Source organism: Strigops habroptila, chromosome 1 (genome assembly GCF_004027225.2).
Source record: "Strigops habroptila isolate Jane chromosome 1, bStrHab1.2.pri, whole genome shotgun sequence".
Taxonomy (NCBI): domain Eukaryota; kingdom Metazoa; phylum Chordata; class Aves; order Psittaciformes; family Psittacidae; genus Strigops; species Strigops habroptila.
The window spans coordinates 101,932,625-101,948,012 of record NC_044277.2 but is presented as its reverse complement, the minus strand read 5'-3'; the positions used below and the strand labels follow the sequence as shown (position 1 = coordinate 101,948,012).

Below are 15,388 nucleotides of genomic sequence, written 5' to 3'. Positions count from 1 at the left end.
AAACCCTCCAAAAGACAGCAATGCCCTATCAATTCCCACCTCTTTGACTCAAAACAGGGATCTTAGGTGCACTTCCTCTGCTCCTGGGGCTCCTTTCTCCACCTGAAACCTACCCAATAGTGCTGCTCCCCACTTTTCTGGGAAATGCTGTCCCTCCCTTCCTCCTTAGTCATTAAGCTGGGGCAGTGACAAGCATAGACAAGGCTGGCTGTTTTCTTTGGACTTTCCAGCTTCTTTCAGCTAGTGGCCAAGTTAGAAATAATAGGAATATGACTTATATAATCAGACAGCTCATTTCATTAATGATTCAATGTGGGTTTTTAATCAGATGATCCCATAATTCAACTTCTGTCCAGACACAAAAATCCAATATTTATGGAGTGAAAACCTCTCATCTGTGCTGAAATCAGGAAGAGCAGAAACTTTTCTAATTTCAAAAGAAGAAAATGGATGTTTTAAGGCTTGGGTTCACTGTGGGTTTTCAACAGCAGTGTTTGGGTCAGTTTCTATCTATCTCAGCCTAACCAGTTTTGCCCAGCACTAGGTGAAATACAAATTGGCAAGAAGCAGAAGTCATCTGACTCTGAGGAATTCACTGGGGGAAAAGACACTAGTTCCAGGAATGGACATTTGCTTCCTTGTACACAAACACGGCTTTACCTGCAAAGTGGGAGAGAAGCACTAAAGCAGCTGTAGTTTACCTCTTTGCCTCCAGATTAGTAACATGCAACTATCTGATTTCCACCTCCAGGGCCAGCTACCCCATCTCCATCAGTTCCAAGGACTCTTGCACCATGGAAAGAGGAGACAAGTTCACACAATGAACGCCGCTGAGAGGTGGCCACTGCATAGCAAAGGCAACTTCTGGCTTGAAGATGTTCTGCTGGGTTATCACCACTTGGTTAAGATGCTATAAATTAAAATACAAAGAGCAAAACTTGCTGTTGTTATTCCAGAGGACCTGAAAACCAAATGTCAGTGGCTGGTGTCTTGGCTGGATGTCACAGCCGGGACAACCTGGAGAATCCAGGGTAAAAAGCAAAGCCTTCCCTAACATGATGTTGGTAACAAAGCTGGCGGGTGAAGGCAGATGGGTATTTATTACACCTGCTCCTCTTCACACACTGCCAAAATCACAGCAACAGTCTTGCTTGCTAAATATGATCCCCAACTCCTCTCCAGCCAGCACAGTGTGGGGAAAAGCTTTGCCTTCAGGAAGGACTAGATGACTAATTAAGTGTCAAGGTCACTCCCAAGATTGGTTAATGAATAATAGTCGGGATGGAAGTGCCAGCAATCACTACTTCATTCTGGTCAACCTGGTATGTGTTGGGAAAGCAGACTTAGCAGGACATTTCTTCAGGCAGACTCAGGCTGTTTGGGTGGGGAAGGAAAATAAGGACTCAGAAGGAGGATAGGAGATCATTTCAAACTCCTGAAGTACGTTCTGAATTAAGCCTGATTTGGCTTGTCTGGGTTTTGGCGGCATACTTACTAGGCTGTAGTTATGGTAATAAAAAAACCCCAGTGAAATGACTAATGGTCTGTACAGCTTCAGGAAAATAGGAAGCAGCTGTGGCTCCAGCCTTTCCAGGCTGAAAGGCCTAATTATTGGGAATACTTGGACTGGCATTAGATGAGGTAAACCAGGGCTGTTGAATTGCTTTCATTGTCTCCATTATAGTTGAGCATCTGGGCCCAAGTAGGTGCCATTTTTTGTTTGCAGAGAGGACAGCAGTTAACTCTTGTTTTGCCCAGAGGAATGAAATTCAGTGCTGAGTTTCCTTGTGTGGCTCATCAGCTACAGCTTGGGACCATTGCTTTGAACAGTGAATGTGCCTGGTGAGTGACTGTCCAGAAGCACGGTACTCAACCAATATAAGCTGTCTAATTTTCCTGCTGCAGGAGGAGAAAAAGTGGCTTTTATCTCACATGAAAATGATAGGTAGGGGGATCCAGCAATGGGGCTCGTCTTCTTTCTCATGTTGCCACACACTCACGTAATATCCTTCTCCAATTTTTTGTCTGGAAGGCAAAAGGTAAGAGCACCTGTGACATGCGTGTCCATATGCGTAGGTGTGTGTTGGTGACAGCTCCTATCCTCTTGCACAGCCACAGGAAGGGTTGCAATCAGAGAAGCTGAATCGCACTACCCATGTTGGATGTTCTGCGACATGGTGATGTGGCAGGGAACGGGATATGTGTTTTGGGGGATGGCAAAAGAGGACAAAGTACAGCTCAGCTCACCCTCCTCTAAGTCTCGCACGATTCAGGAGCTCAGTGTGGCCAGTGTGCCAAGGAGAGGGTTGCACAGACATGCCCGGCTGACCATGGAGAGCACTTCAGCCTTCTTGGAAAGAGCTGTTGCCTGGCAGCTAAAATTATGTAAAACAGGCCTTGAAATAAGATGCTATTTCTGATCACGGTGGGCAATTAAATATTGGAACAGCTTATTAGGAAAGCTGGCAGGCTCGTCTTTACTTAATGCCTTTGAAATGAGACAGCTAAATGGCTGGGATATGTTTTCTGGGCTCTACTCCTCGGGGTCTGTGAGCCCTGGTTCAGGTGTTGCACTTTCAGCAAGCTGTGCCTTCCCATCAGTTTGGCATTAGGGCAATAAAATGGATTGACCCTCATGCTTCAGCCACCTCCATCAGTCAGAAAAGATCCTCTGTCCATGCTACCAAATCATCTGAGTGGATCATGAATGGGGTTGAAGGGATTTTTTAGTCTTCTCTTCAGTAGAGGTGGATCAAAACTTGAGATGGAGTATTGGACAGGATGAACTAAGATTGTGAAGAAGCTTCTTGCTCACCTTCTCAGGATTAATGGTTCTGGAAGTAAGAAAGGACTTCACTGGGTTCAGATGGGCAGGTTTTCCTTTTTTCCATGAATGGCTGACAGGGATCACCAAAAAACATCTTGTCCAAGCAGCTACCTCCATCACAGGTGACTGGTCTTTTCTGTTCTTTGCTGATGAGGCAAAGTCTGGGATGCTGAAGACTGAGATGCTAAAGTCTGTTCAGGGTTAATGTGAGTGAAGATTTAAGAGCCTGGGATGAAGTGGAGAGCCATTGAGTTGATTTTATGTTAATGGCCTCTCAAACTGGAAGTGCTCTATACTTCAGGAGAGGTTTGAATTCCCCCCTCAGTAAGCTCAAAGTATGCAGAAATCTGGATCCACCTAGCCAGTTTTCAGGTTCTGCAAGAGCAATAACCATTTTGTCCTGCCAGACAAAAGCTGACCAAGTCTCCCCAGCACCCAGCTGCTGTGTCTCTTGAACCCTGGAAATTTACCCCATCTTCAATCACTCTCCCAGGCGTTACCAAGAAGCAGACCTTCAGCTTAGTGTGTCTTCTTATAACCTGTGCTTTCACCCCCTTTCCATTTCTGGCATCTCTGGCTTAGTAGCTTATACATAGTCTTACCCAGAAACCCACTAGTGCTGTAAGCCTTTACCTGTCAGCCCCTTGTGAGCCACATGCAGATGGGCTTTGCACTAATTCTCCCATCCTACCACCGATCCTTATTTAAAAGTCATAAGCAAAAGGAAATATGAGGTTACAGTGATATAGCCACCTTCCCACTTGCAACAGCCCTCAATCTGTATCTCATCTGTCTCTTCAGATTCTCCAGAGGACATCTGATTTAAAAGGGCAGGCAACTCATGATTTATATCCTCTGATTTTGACTAGTCCCTGCAGCTGCCTCATTTCCACCTGCCATAAATTCTAGCTCAGCAGCTCACTCCATCCAGAAAATCTTGCTCATCTCTCCACACCTCTCTTTATGACCTCCTTTGTCCTCTCTATCTGTCTCACTGCTGGTAGCTTTCCAGCAGTCTGATCTTCAAGCAGATGGTCTTGTGAAACTGATTTGTAGGAGCGGATTTTTCCCAAACTGCTGCTATTTCTGAATTCTCCCTCTAAAATTTTAACAACTGACTATTTGTCCTGGGAACAGCAGAGCTGTATTGCCCCAGCAAACTTCTCAACAATGTAAGAACAATGTACTGACGAATTGGATTGGAAAGCCTTACCACCAGCCACAACTCCCAAGTCATGCAGTCTGAGTTTCCACATTCATCACTCTGGATGCAGAGCCCAGCACTCAGCAGTGACAGGCGCTGGAAAAGGGACAGCAAATTGGCTGAACGTGGAGGCTGGCAGCCCTTGCCTTGGTGTCCTATAGAGAAGGTCGGAGCACCCACGCAGCTCTTGAGTGACTGCTTTCCCAGGAAGTCCTTGTTCCCCAGGATGCCTTTGAAAGCAGCAGGCTCTCCCAGGCAGGTAGCATCTCCGCAGGGTGAGGGCAGCCCTATTAGACTCAAAGCTTTCAGAAGCAGCATCAGAGTCTGAACTGCAGTAACTTCGCCCTGAGATCAGTCCCAGCGACTGAGAACAAACTCTTCCCATGCAAACCCACCTCTCTCTGAAGATCCCTGAGAAAAAAAACGGTTCTACAAGAACCTGTTAAAAGCATTCTGCGTGCAAGTGCCTTGCAGCAGCATTGCCCCTGGTATGGTGCCAGGTGTATTATTCTCAAATAATAAAATGTAGCTTGGCATACACCTACTTCAGGGGTATCCATTCCACCTCCAGCTCCTTTTCATGAGGTTATTGAGTCAGTAATGCTACAGAGCCATCCCCAGGGAAAGGCGAGCATGTAGCTTGCCAATTCATTATGAACAAATCTCTCCTTTCTTTCAGCTCCTTCTCCCCTGGTGAAAGGGAGAGATCACTGGCTCAGGACCAGCACTGCATCCAAAGGCAGGGCTTCGTGGCACAGTGAGGGCAGGAGGCGCACGCAGAAGGAAAACAAAGCTGAAGCCATTTTAAATCCCTCTTCCTGGTTTCCAGAAAAGTGGTTCAGATTAGAAATGTTCTCACAAACTACTAATTACTCACCACCTCCAAGAAAAAACTTACAATCCTCTCCCACATCAGCATTTTAATGGAGCATTATTTAACCTACCGACTGCAATTAAGTAAAACCAGGGCTGAGACATCAGGGAGGAGAGCATGTGTGGTTGGTCACTTGTGAAAAACCTTCCTGAGCCCTGGGGAGCACCTGCACTTCAGAAGCTTATGGGAAGGGTGTTGAAGAGAAACTCTGAAAAGAAGGCATTTCCCCAGCTGAAACTGAGGAAAGGCCACCACTTCCTATGCAGGGTTAAAAGAGCCTGGAGGAAGGCTACGAGAGGGGGTTAGAGGGTGAGATTCACCCATCCTCATTTCATGTCTTAATTTTAGGTGCTTAAATCTGAAGAGGACTCTCCCTGGGTGGTTCCCCTCATCTTGACATTGGGCCTAGGGCAGATCCAGTGAATCTTGGTCAGGAGAGACTTATTGTTCCCTTTGCTTATGGGGAAAGCCCTGGACGGAGATCCCTGTTTGCCACGATGCCCTTCACCTCTCTAAAAGTGGGAGCTCAGTCCCATCCACTGTGCCCTGAGACTCTGCTTGCCAGATCTGCCAGCATGAACCAAACCAAATACCATAAATAAACCCACAGTTAAACCCAAGTATCGGTACCCACCTGGCCAAGTCTAAAAGTTATGATTTTGGTGCTGCATATGACAGTTTTCTATTCAAGTGCATGCATGCGTATATGCACATGCATGTGTGTGTGCAAGATAAAGAGAAGGTTTTCCATGGTGCAGCTTAACTAGTGCAGTTGAATAAGCCCTTGCTATCAAGACCTTTGTTTGATGGTGATAGAGCAGGGGTGCTGGTCTGGCTCCGCTCAGACCAGCTGGAGAACTGCTTCCAAGAACATTGGATTCCCAGGGGGAAGTGGCAAGCTTAATATTAACTATCCAAAGGACTGTTCCAGTTTTGCTCCAGTGCAGATATGCAAGCACTACATCAAATGTGAGAAGAGAAACCCAGGACTTCTGCAAAAAAACAGGTTTACATTTCGAATTGCAAATGAAATGACCTGGGCTGAAGCATAGTGCTCCGTAGGTGACTACATTTCCATTGCTAGCCCAATGAGATGTAATGGACTTATTCAGGGGGAAGGATTGCTTCTTGAGCTGCAAAGTAAAGCTCGCCCTTTGTGTATGTTGGTTGACACACTGGTGAAAGACACCTAACTTGTGTCAAAACAGGTAGGTACCAACCAATCCAACCCAGGCTTCCACTGGGATGGGGTGCTGAGCCAAGGTATAAGTTACCTTCACAGGATCTTCTCTCAATGGAACACCAGCAACACACAGATTTTTGGTAGCATTCACTCATACCAGTGTTATTCTCTAGGCTTGAGTTTGACACCACATATATGTTTATCACTGTGTCATCCAGCCCTTCCAATCCAGGTGGGCTGCTGTGAGGTCACTCTTGGTCCTCCTCTGACTTTGTGGGTGCCACTCAGTCTCTACCTGCACCTCCTCATTTTAAGCAATTGCTCCTTGAGGGGCACCATCCCACCCTCGACAAACCCTGTGATTGTGTCTCCTTCCCAAGCTGGCTTTTGGTGAGGTAGAGAAGAGGTCCAGGGAGACAATGGGGCACATGGAGATAGGGTGGATTACTGGGAATGAGGGCAGAAGGACACAGGGCAATAAGAAGGCATAACTTTGCCCCTGTGGTATTATGTGCTGTATGATGTATGGTGTTGGTGCATGATTTTCTGAGCTAAACCCTGCGCTGCCCAGCTCTGGGGCTCCTGCATGCCTGAGCTCTCCCCTGACATGGCACAGCAAGGAGCAAAGCCCAAGCCCATGCGCCTGTGCGTCTGGCACTCTCTTGGCTTAAAAAGTGAAACCCAGACCAGGCAGGACAGAGCATATGAACGTGGGAAGAGTGTGAACTCCCCTCTTGGCAGAAATGAAGACCAGCTTTGCGAAAGTGACACATTAACTGCACAAAGCTAAATGAATAAAACATCCCTGCAAATACTGCAAACATCTTTAGAAAGAGTCATTCATCCGGGACTGCCTTTTGCACCCAGAGCTGCCAAAGCGAGGTCTGTCTGAGCACAGGGAAGGGAACCAGGCATCTGAAAGCCTGGGGTGTGTGGGATTTGCTCAGACCCAGACAGCTATTTCGTAGAGAGCAACAAAGTATAGTAATTCAGGCTCTAGCACACTCCCAAAGTGAAGGTAGGTATCTAAATAGTCTCTATCACCCAAAAAAAGAATATCATTTCTAGTGCTGCCTGTTCCTTACCTTGTTCAGCTGTTCTTGTAAGAACAGTTTTAAATAAAGAGCCAGACAGAAACCTATTCTTTCACCCAAGGGCACAGCAACAGGACATTTTTAGGTAGGAGAGGTCAGCTGCTCTGAATAGCAAATTCCACAGGAACTGCCCAGGATGGAGCTCAACCATGCAATTTAGCACCCCCTATGTCTCATGTCTTTGACGTGGATATAAGGTAATAACAAGTTTCAGTGTTACTCTACCCAGCACTGCCTCAGATAAGCATGAATAGGCCCAGATAAAGACGGATAACAAATGGTAGGATTTCTGTTTCAAACAGAGGTCCTTAGAAATCAAGGCAACTGAGTCAAATACACATCACCCAATGTTGGAAATTAAGATTACATCTCACAGAACTTTTCAGACTGAGGGGTGCCAAAGACTTCGTGCATTTGCACCCCTTTCTGCATTCCTTTTACACCCAGAATGGGTGGAAATACAGTGGAAATGTATACTCATCCAGGATAAATCACAATTAGGCCCATTTCCAGGGTTGTATTATGTGGAGGGGGGAGCATGAAAGGAGAGGTTTTAATGAGTTGTAGGAGCGTGTATCCCCTGGTGACTGTTCAATCTGTTTCTCTGAAGGCCAACAGAAACTGAAGAAGATATGTGAATAAACAAAGAGCTGGAGCAGAGATATTTTGGGTGCGGTGTGTCCACACTGGAGTCCTTCCTTGTGCAGTTGGACATTTCACACATAGCCCAATCTGTGGCTTTGTGTAAGTCCAGAGCAAGTTTTAGCAGGCTGCGAAAGAGCCCATTCCCTGTGATGAAAGAGGGAACTTGAGGAGGAGGGGTGATGGCCCATATGTTCCCCAGGGGTGGCTAAAATGCTGCTGGGCCAGGCAGCCCAAAGGTAGCCCAAAGGCTTTCACTGTGCCCAGAGCTCCCCTTCACTGCACAGGACTCTGTTTCGCAGTGGGCTATCACGCATTCAGCTCTGTTAAGAGGGAAGGCATTTGGTCCAGCAGGATGTGCCTGGCACAGAGCAGAGCCCCAGCACCTCCCAACCACAGGGCAGTGTCTGAGCCGGCCTCCTCCTCGGCTGGGGACAAATGACAGGAGCACGGGTGGTGCTGCAGGCCCAGGCTGCAGGACAGATCCAGCCCGAAGTCACAGGGTCCTTGGGGACATCTCCTCCATGCCACATGTCCCACACCTCCCCAGGGAATCCATAGCTGAAAAGGTAACACCCTCCATGCTTAAAGTCCATAAAACACTCACACAGCTCCATGGAAAAGATCAGGAGACACCATGAGACATCTTCGGCATCCCTGGCTATGCAAGAGCAGGGATTTATTGTCTCAGCCTAACCAGGAGCCCCCAGATACAGAGGAAGGCAGGAGACCAGAGTGACACTGTTTGCGGCCAGGGCACAAAACCTTTGCTCCCAGCTGGGTGACCTTGGCAACTGTTGCCACAAAGTTCTGCTAGGAAATAATGTCATGAGACCTACATGTCTGCCAGTGGGAAGGGAGGCGGAGGAGGAAAAGGGCAGCCTGTTTGTGCAGGGAGGAGGAGGAGGAGGAGGGGAGGCTCACCTGGAAGGTGGGGGAAGACAGTCAGGGCTTTCCTGATGTGCACTGCGCTGGCTAGTGCCCATCCTAACATTTGCTTCTAGCCAGCAGGGAATGGTAAAGAAGAAGTAGGCTGATGCTCTGCAATTGTCTAATCTCTATTTCTCAGGCTCTAATCTGCCCATTTAGCGGCAGTGTGTAAAGTGCACCTGGATGATTCACCCTCTCAGTGCTGCTCTAGTGGGGCCAGTTTGCTTCATCTGTTGCGACATTTGTTTACAACTGTGCTAGGGTAGCCCTGAATAAGTGTGAACCTCCCACAGATGCTAATTCATATCGGTTCTCCTTTGTGTTAAGTATTTTTCGGCACGCCTAAGAAAAATATTGGCAATAAGCCTGCAGCTCAACTCTATTACAACTCAATTTTACCTCAGAGCAATTTGCATCTCAAATGAACAGGATGAGAAAACACTTTGTACCTATAGAGCAAAACAGCCCAGCAGTTCAGCCATTAGCAGATCTATCGATTAGATGACACAAGAGCTATCGATGAGAACTTCCAATGACTTTGTGTTGCTGTCTGGACCCGTAATGAGTTGCAAAAACAGGCGAGCTTTAAGCTAATCCCCATGGCAGCAAAGCATAAAACAAACCAGGCCAAAACAAAACACCATTAATTGCTCATTGTGTGAAATCAAGACCAGCCTGTGCAGATTGCTAAATGAAAAGCATGTGTCCTCAGAGCTGATATGTAGCCGGACGGATTCTCATGAGCTGAGATAGCTGCGTGTTCCAAGCCCAGACAGTGCAAATCAGGATGGGCTCATTGCTTTCAGTAAAGGCATCCTGGCTTACACCAGCTGAGAAATTTTTTAAAACATATTAAATCTATTAATTATTTGTTGTTGTTTCTTACTGTCGCACAGAAGTCATTCAACAGTTCTGGCCTTTAGAAATAAAACTTCAGAGGGGTGCAGGAAACGTACTTACCTTGCTGGAAAGTGCACAGTGTCCTCGCAGGTCTCCCTTCTCTGCCAAACCCAGCGCCTTCTCTCCTCTTTGGTGAGCTAGTTTCAAGGCACTTTTGTTTGCTGTTCTGCTACCTTGTCAGCTCGGGAACAGCAGTGTTCGGTAATTCAATCCTCTACTTAACCACAGAGACACTCCTACTCGGAGATCCCACCCATTCCCAGGCTCACGGAAGGACGAAGAAGCAGCTGGTATGAGAGAGTTTCAACCAACTCTGCGTTCACAGAGCAGTAATGATTAAGTGCTGCTTTAATTAGAAACCTGATTTGTCCAGATTTGAAAGGGCAGGGGAGGATTTTCACCCCCCTTTTCTCTGTCTCTGCTGGACAAAGCAAGGTGTGGTGCTGCTCAGTGCCACGTTAATGTTTGGGCCCAAGACTGACTCCAGTCCCCGACTCCAACTGTCCTGAGTTTTGGCGCGGCTGGTCCGAGGGGAAAACCTGCTTCTGCGCACAGGGAGCTACGTCTGCCTGTCCTTGCAGGCTGGAGCCCTGGGGCTCTTGCAACCCAGGGTGAGGGGGAGCAGGGGTCAGGATTGCCATCAAGATTACTGGCTGAAACTGGGACGTAACAGAGCATTGGAGCATGCAACCAGCCTGCCCTCCCAGGAGAAAAGTAATGATAAACCCAAGCAAAGCTGGCAGTGTTTGTTGTATCCACCTTCTGAGGCAGAAAGCTGTGTCTGTGGATATTTGTTGTGATATTATAGCTCTTTGTTAAGAAAAAAGCATCTGTAATATGCAGCCACCCTCTCCAAAAGCTGCTCTGGTGCCACTGTGGGGCTGTGGATGACCCGAAGATAAACGATCTCCTCTCATTCCCATCTGCTCCTGCCTGGCACCTGCATGGTGCTGCTTGCTGTGGTGGAGGGAACATCCTTCTCTGGAGAGGGGTGAGGCACTGTTTCCCTCTGTCATCAGCCAGCAGCTCTGCTATTGGGGGACCTAGGACTGCATCCAGATGTGTTTTAAATATCTCCAAGGACAGAGACTACATGACCTCTCTGGACTGGGAACCATCCAAATCCTCCCTTTCCTACACATCACGCTTCTCTTGCCATTTCCTTGATTTTTCAGACTAACCCACACAAACTGAAAATAGATATGGATCAGCTCATCAGCTAAAGCAGGTGTCGGAAGAGGTTTAAACCAACAGTTTCCACAGATCGTGGCCACTGACCACCCTTAGACCTAAAGGACCTGTAATAGGAAGAGCACCCAAAATACCTGTGCCATAGCTAAAGACCAGTGTACCACTAATCACAGATAGCTGCAAATCAGGGTGTGGGTTGAACCTGCTCCTTCAGCCTGGGTGTGCCCATATCTGAAGAACACTTCATAGATCTTAGTTTAGATGAAAATGGATGAAACTCTTAGCAAGCAATTTACCCCTCAGTGTCAGCAGGCTACAACTCGTAAAACCCATAGCAGCCTTCACCTTTCAGTTTTCCTTCTTTTCATTTCTTCTTTTAATTTCTTCATGCTGAGTGTCTTCCTCTGTTGTAGGGAACAGAGGAAACATGTTATGTCTTCCTCCAGTCCACAGAAGATGGGAACCCACAATAGGGTCTGCTTTTATCTTTGGGGTCAACCCAAAGCCCACTACTGGCCCAGTGGTGTGAGTCATACACCAGCAGCTCTGGTGGGAGACATTTAGAAGATGGGGTGAAGACATCTAAGAGGATAAGCACTAAACTCCATTGTCCTTCAGTTCCCTTTTCCCCCAGATGAAGTCATTATACCCAGAATCAAGGGTTTAATTAATAGCTGCTGTGTGCCTGGGTCCTTTTCAGTGCTGATACAGACTGATGTAAACCAGCCTCTTTCCATGGTTGTGACTACATGAATTTGAGCTCTGGGATGAAGTGTGTCACTCCTATACCCACAGTTTATAATGCATTTCAGGCTTATGCACAGGTGATGTTTGAGCTGCCTTTCCCCACTTTCCATCACCACAATGAAGTAGTAGTAAATAATCGTGCTGAGCTTTTAAGGAGCCCAAATCTGTAGAAATATATGTAAAGCAGTTTAGAACAATCAATACCAAAGGAAAAGAAAATGCCTGTCATAAAACATGGGCTCATTTAGGGCTGAGCTGTAGGCACTTTTGCTTCCTGCTAATTCTGGTCATGCCACAGGGTTACAGAGCAGAAAACATTATTTCCAAGCAGTTTAACTCAGTGCTGGTGGAAACAGAATAGCCTGACTTTCTTAACTGGAACATTATCCAAGATGTTCCTGTCCAGCTGTTTTTCCCATGTGCAGGACCTGATGCACTCATGTTCTAGTCCTAAGCCTGGACTCACTATTCCCAGAGCTCAAAGACCATGTGGTTTAATTTTTTAGATGATGGCAGATGAGGCTGTTCTGAGTGTCCCAGTGCAATCCTAAGACACTGAAGACATTGTCACAGGTTGATGCTGGGGTAAATCAGAAGCCACTGGGAGGAAGACTGCTGAAGTGCAAACTCAAGGTTTGGCAGTGTAATGGCTCACATCTGCCTCAGCCTTGACAACCCCACATGCATGTGGACAAGGTTAACATTGTGCATGGGGAAACAGGCTCTGCCAAGGATGTGTTTGCAAAATGACACGTTGCAAAGGTATTTCCACCCTGCTTTTGGGTATGGAGCTCCAGGAGGAAGAGGGAAGGGCCAAACCCTGCAGATGAGATAACACTGCAGGGGCCTCAAGCTTTGGAAAAGCAAGGGAAGGAGGCAAAAAACCCCCACAAACTGCCCAAGACACCAGTGCAAAGACCCATCGCTGCTTAGGTGAGGTTAAATGTCCTGACTTGTGACAGCCACAGCAATGCATGAATTTCTGAGAATGTTTCAGAGGAGCTTGCTTTGACCCACAACCAAAGCTTGTGACATTTTACTGTACGTTCCTCACGTAGCTCAGGCACTCTTCTGCCCTGCAAAATTGTGATGTCCAGATGAAAATCTACATAGTGCCTCTTACAGACCTACTTACAGATCCAATAGAGGAGGATTGGGTTATAATTTACTGCTCCCTCATCTGCTGCGTTCCTGGGTATGGGAAAAAAGATGAGGAAGCAATACATATGCATGTATATGGACTGTAAGACATGCGAGGACCTCACCTGTTGGGGCTTATATCTTGCTGAAGCACAAGACCCCATGAGAAGTACGTCTCAGCCAGACACGGCATCTAACCCGTGATGATGACCATCTAATCATGATGCTGAGGCAGGGATGACTGGCAGCTGTGAGGGATGGAGCACCAGCCTCAGGATTTGGCCCAGCTGCCTGCAAGGGGAGGTTTGATGCTGGAAAGTGAGCACGGATTTGCTCTTTGGCCTGGCATGCTTGGACCAGTGGAAATTGTTTGGTAGGGCAATGCTCTGGGAGAGCACCAGCTGACCGAACAGCACAGAGCTGCCTCTGACAGGTAACAGTGCTGGTTAATGATTAATGGCATTAATGGAAATGTCTTGGAACAGGGAATGGTGCCTGGGGATGAGGGTGAGCAGTATTCCTGCGCTGCAGTGCCATGGTGCATGGCTGTGCTGCACTGACAAAGGTACATCACCTTGAGCTGCAGGGAGTCGTTGCATCCTCCTCTGGTCAGCTTGTGTCAGTCAATGGCTCTCAGCACACGGAGAGTCATTCCTGATCCTGCAAAGGATCCCTTTTAGCACAGCTCTTGGGAGCACAGCTGTTCATGGAGATCCTGTGGAGCATGGGCCAAATTGTTTCCTCTGAATTCAGAAGAAAGGAGGGACCTTGGCAAGCCATGACGCATGGGTAAATACTAACTTCAAGTTTTGACGAGAGCTCTAGAGGTGCAGTTTGCCTTCCTGGAGCCAGCAGCTTGCAGCAGGTTAAGACAGGAGCAGCCTTTCTGGCACAGGAGTTTACCACATTGAGGCAGAAGAAACCTGTAGCTGTTGCTCCAAATTATTGCTTGTCAATCTTAGTGCAAAACCCATTTTAAGCCAGCTGTGCTGGGCTGTGAATTGGGGATATAGGGCTCATGTGAAAAAGTACCCCAGCAAAAGAAAAGGAGAGGGTCAGAGATGATGATGTCTTGCAGCATGACAGCGAGGTCTTCCAGGGCTTCTGGTCAGCCTTGCACCTCTCTTCTACATCCTAAAATGTCTATAAGCGTCCTTGAAGGTGGGAGGCACAACTCTTAAGTCTCTACTAGCAAGAAGAAATACCTCAGTGAATATAACTGACAGTAATGATGGGAGACAACACAAGTGATGGAAACATTCATATCATGCCAGGCCCCGCTTGGTCTTCCTGCATGAGCTCTGGCTTCTGCTGAAGGCTTTACAGAATGATATTCTGCAGCATGTTTTCCTTTCCAGAATGACATCTGGGGAAATGCAGAGAGAAACATGGAGGGTGTCTCTTCCAGAGTCTCACCAGTGAACAACTCCTGCCTTGCAGCAAGAGAGCTACTGTCACCTTTAGGAGGGTAACCAGCAGCATCCCTGGACACAGGGGGAGATGGCAATCCCTGGGGTGCCCGGATGTGCCTGTGTGCACTGCGGGCGTGGGTTTCCCTGCACCTCTCTCCGCTTGCTCTCGCCTGCCACTACCAAGAATTAGCAGGTGCACTGAGCAAACAGAATAGCCGAGGTGGGACCATGACGTGGCACGGGCAAACAGCAGCCCTGGCTGCCTTCCAGCCAGGGCAGGAATGCAGCGCAGGGGCCCCAGTTTAGATCTGGATCTATTCAGAGCATTGTTCTATCTGAGGAAACTTCCAGAAGGACCTGAGCCCCCCAGACCCATCACCCCAAGGTCACCGTCAAAAGCTACTAATGCTGATGCTGGAATTTGTGGAACCTGATGTTCTTCAGGTTACTGTCTGCTAGGATGAATGAGGTTTGTGCTATTAAAGCTCAGATTTGCTACTACTTCAGAAAATTAGCCTGTTTTTCCAGAATGCCAAAAAGCTTTAGGGAAGTACTTGGTGGCAATGAAGACTCAGCAGGAGCTGGCCCTTTAGGTAAAGAGTTGGAGAGTCTAAAGGGGTAAGCTTCAAGGCAACGTGGTGGACTTCACAAAGTCTAACGATGGGGGAATGATGTGTTGGGAAAACAAAACTATTGTGTCCCTGTTCCTGAGTGGTTTTCTCATTTTCACATAAGCCACAACCAGCTGAGCTGAGGATCTGGACCATCGTCTGCTGATTATTGTTATTAAATTACAGTCTTCTAGAGATCTTAAATCCTGATTCAGCCATTCTCAAAGCAAATGCAGATGAATTACAGACTTAATCCCAGGGTGAGGCATTGTGGGAGCCTGGCACTGAGATGCTTACCCATCTCACGTCTGCCTTAAAACAGTAGCAGGGATTATCACCTGCTGTTACGGGGATAATACCAGGGAGGGAGCACAGGATACAGGTGGATAAGGATTCCCAAGCAGTATCACTGCAGAAAAGTAGTAAAGACAAGAACAAACCCAGATCTCCCAAACGACCAGCCTGGAAACTTGGTAATGAAAACCAACATCCTCCTGAGCATCCTGTCACCACCCTGTCCTCAGTCCTCAGCCATAGTATGGAGCAGATGTTTCCCCTAGGTAGAACAGCATGTCTACCTTGAAATAGGAGAGGAAGATAAAAAGCAGAGGATCGGTAAAACCAAACATCCCC

At 47.4% G+C, this 15,388-nt stretch overlaps 1 protein-coding gene across 1 annotated transcript in view; it reads right to left on the bottom strand.

The window, feature by feature from the left end:
• VILL (villin like) overlaps positions 1–10,111 on the bottom strand; it is a 43,341-nt gene extending 33,230 nt beyond the window's left edge. Inside the window, exon 1 of the mRNA XM_030487856.1 lies at positions 9,715–10,111. The gene's annotated coding sequence lies outside the window, so the exon portion shown is untranslated. The remainder of the gene's footprint in view (positions 1–9,714) is intronic.
• Positions 10,112–15,388: the final 5,277 nt, after the last annotated feature.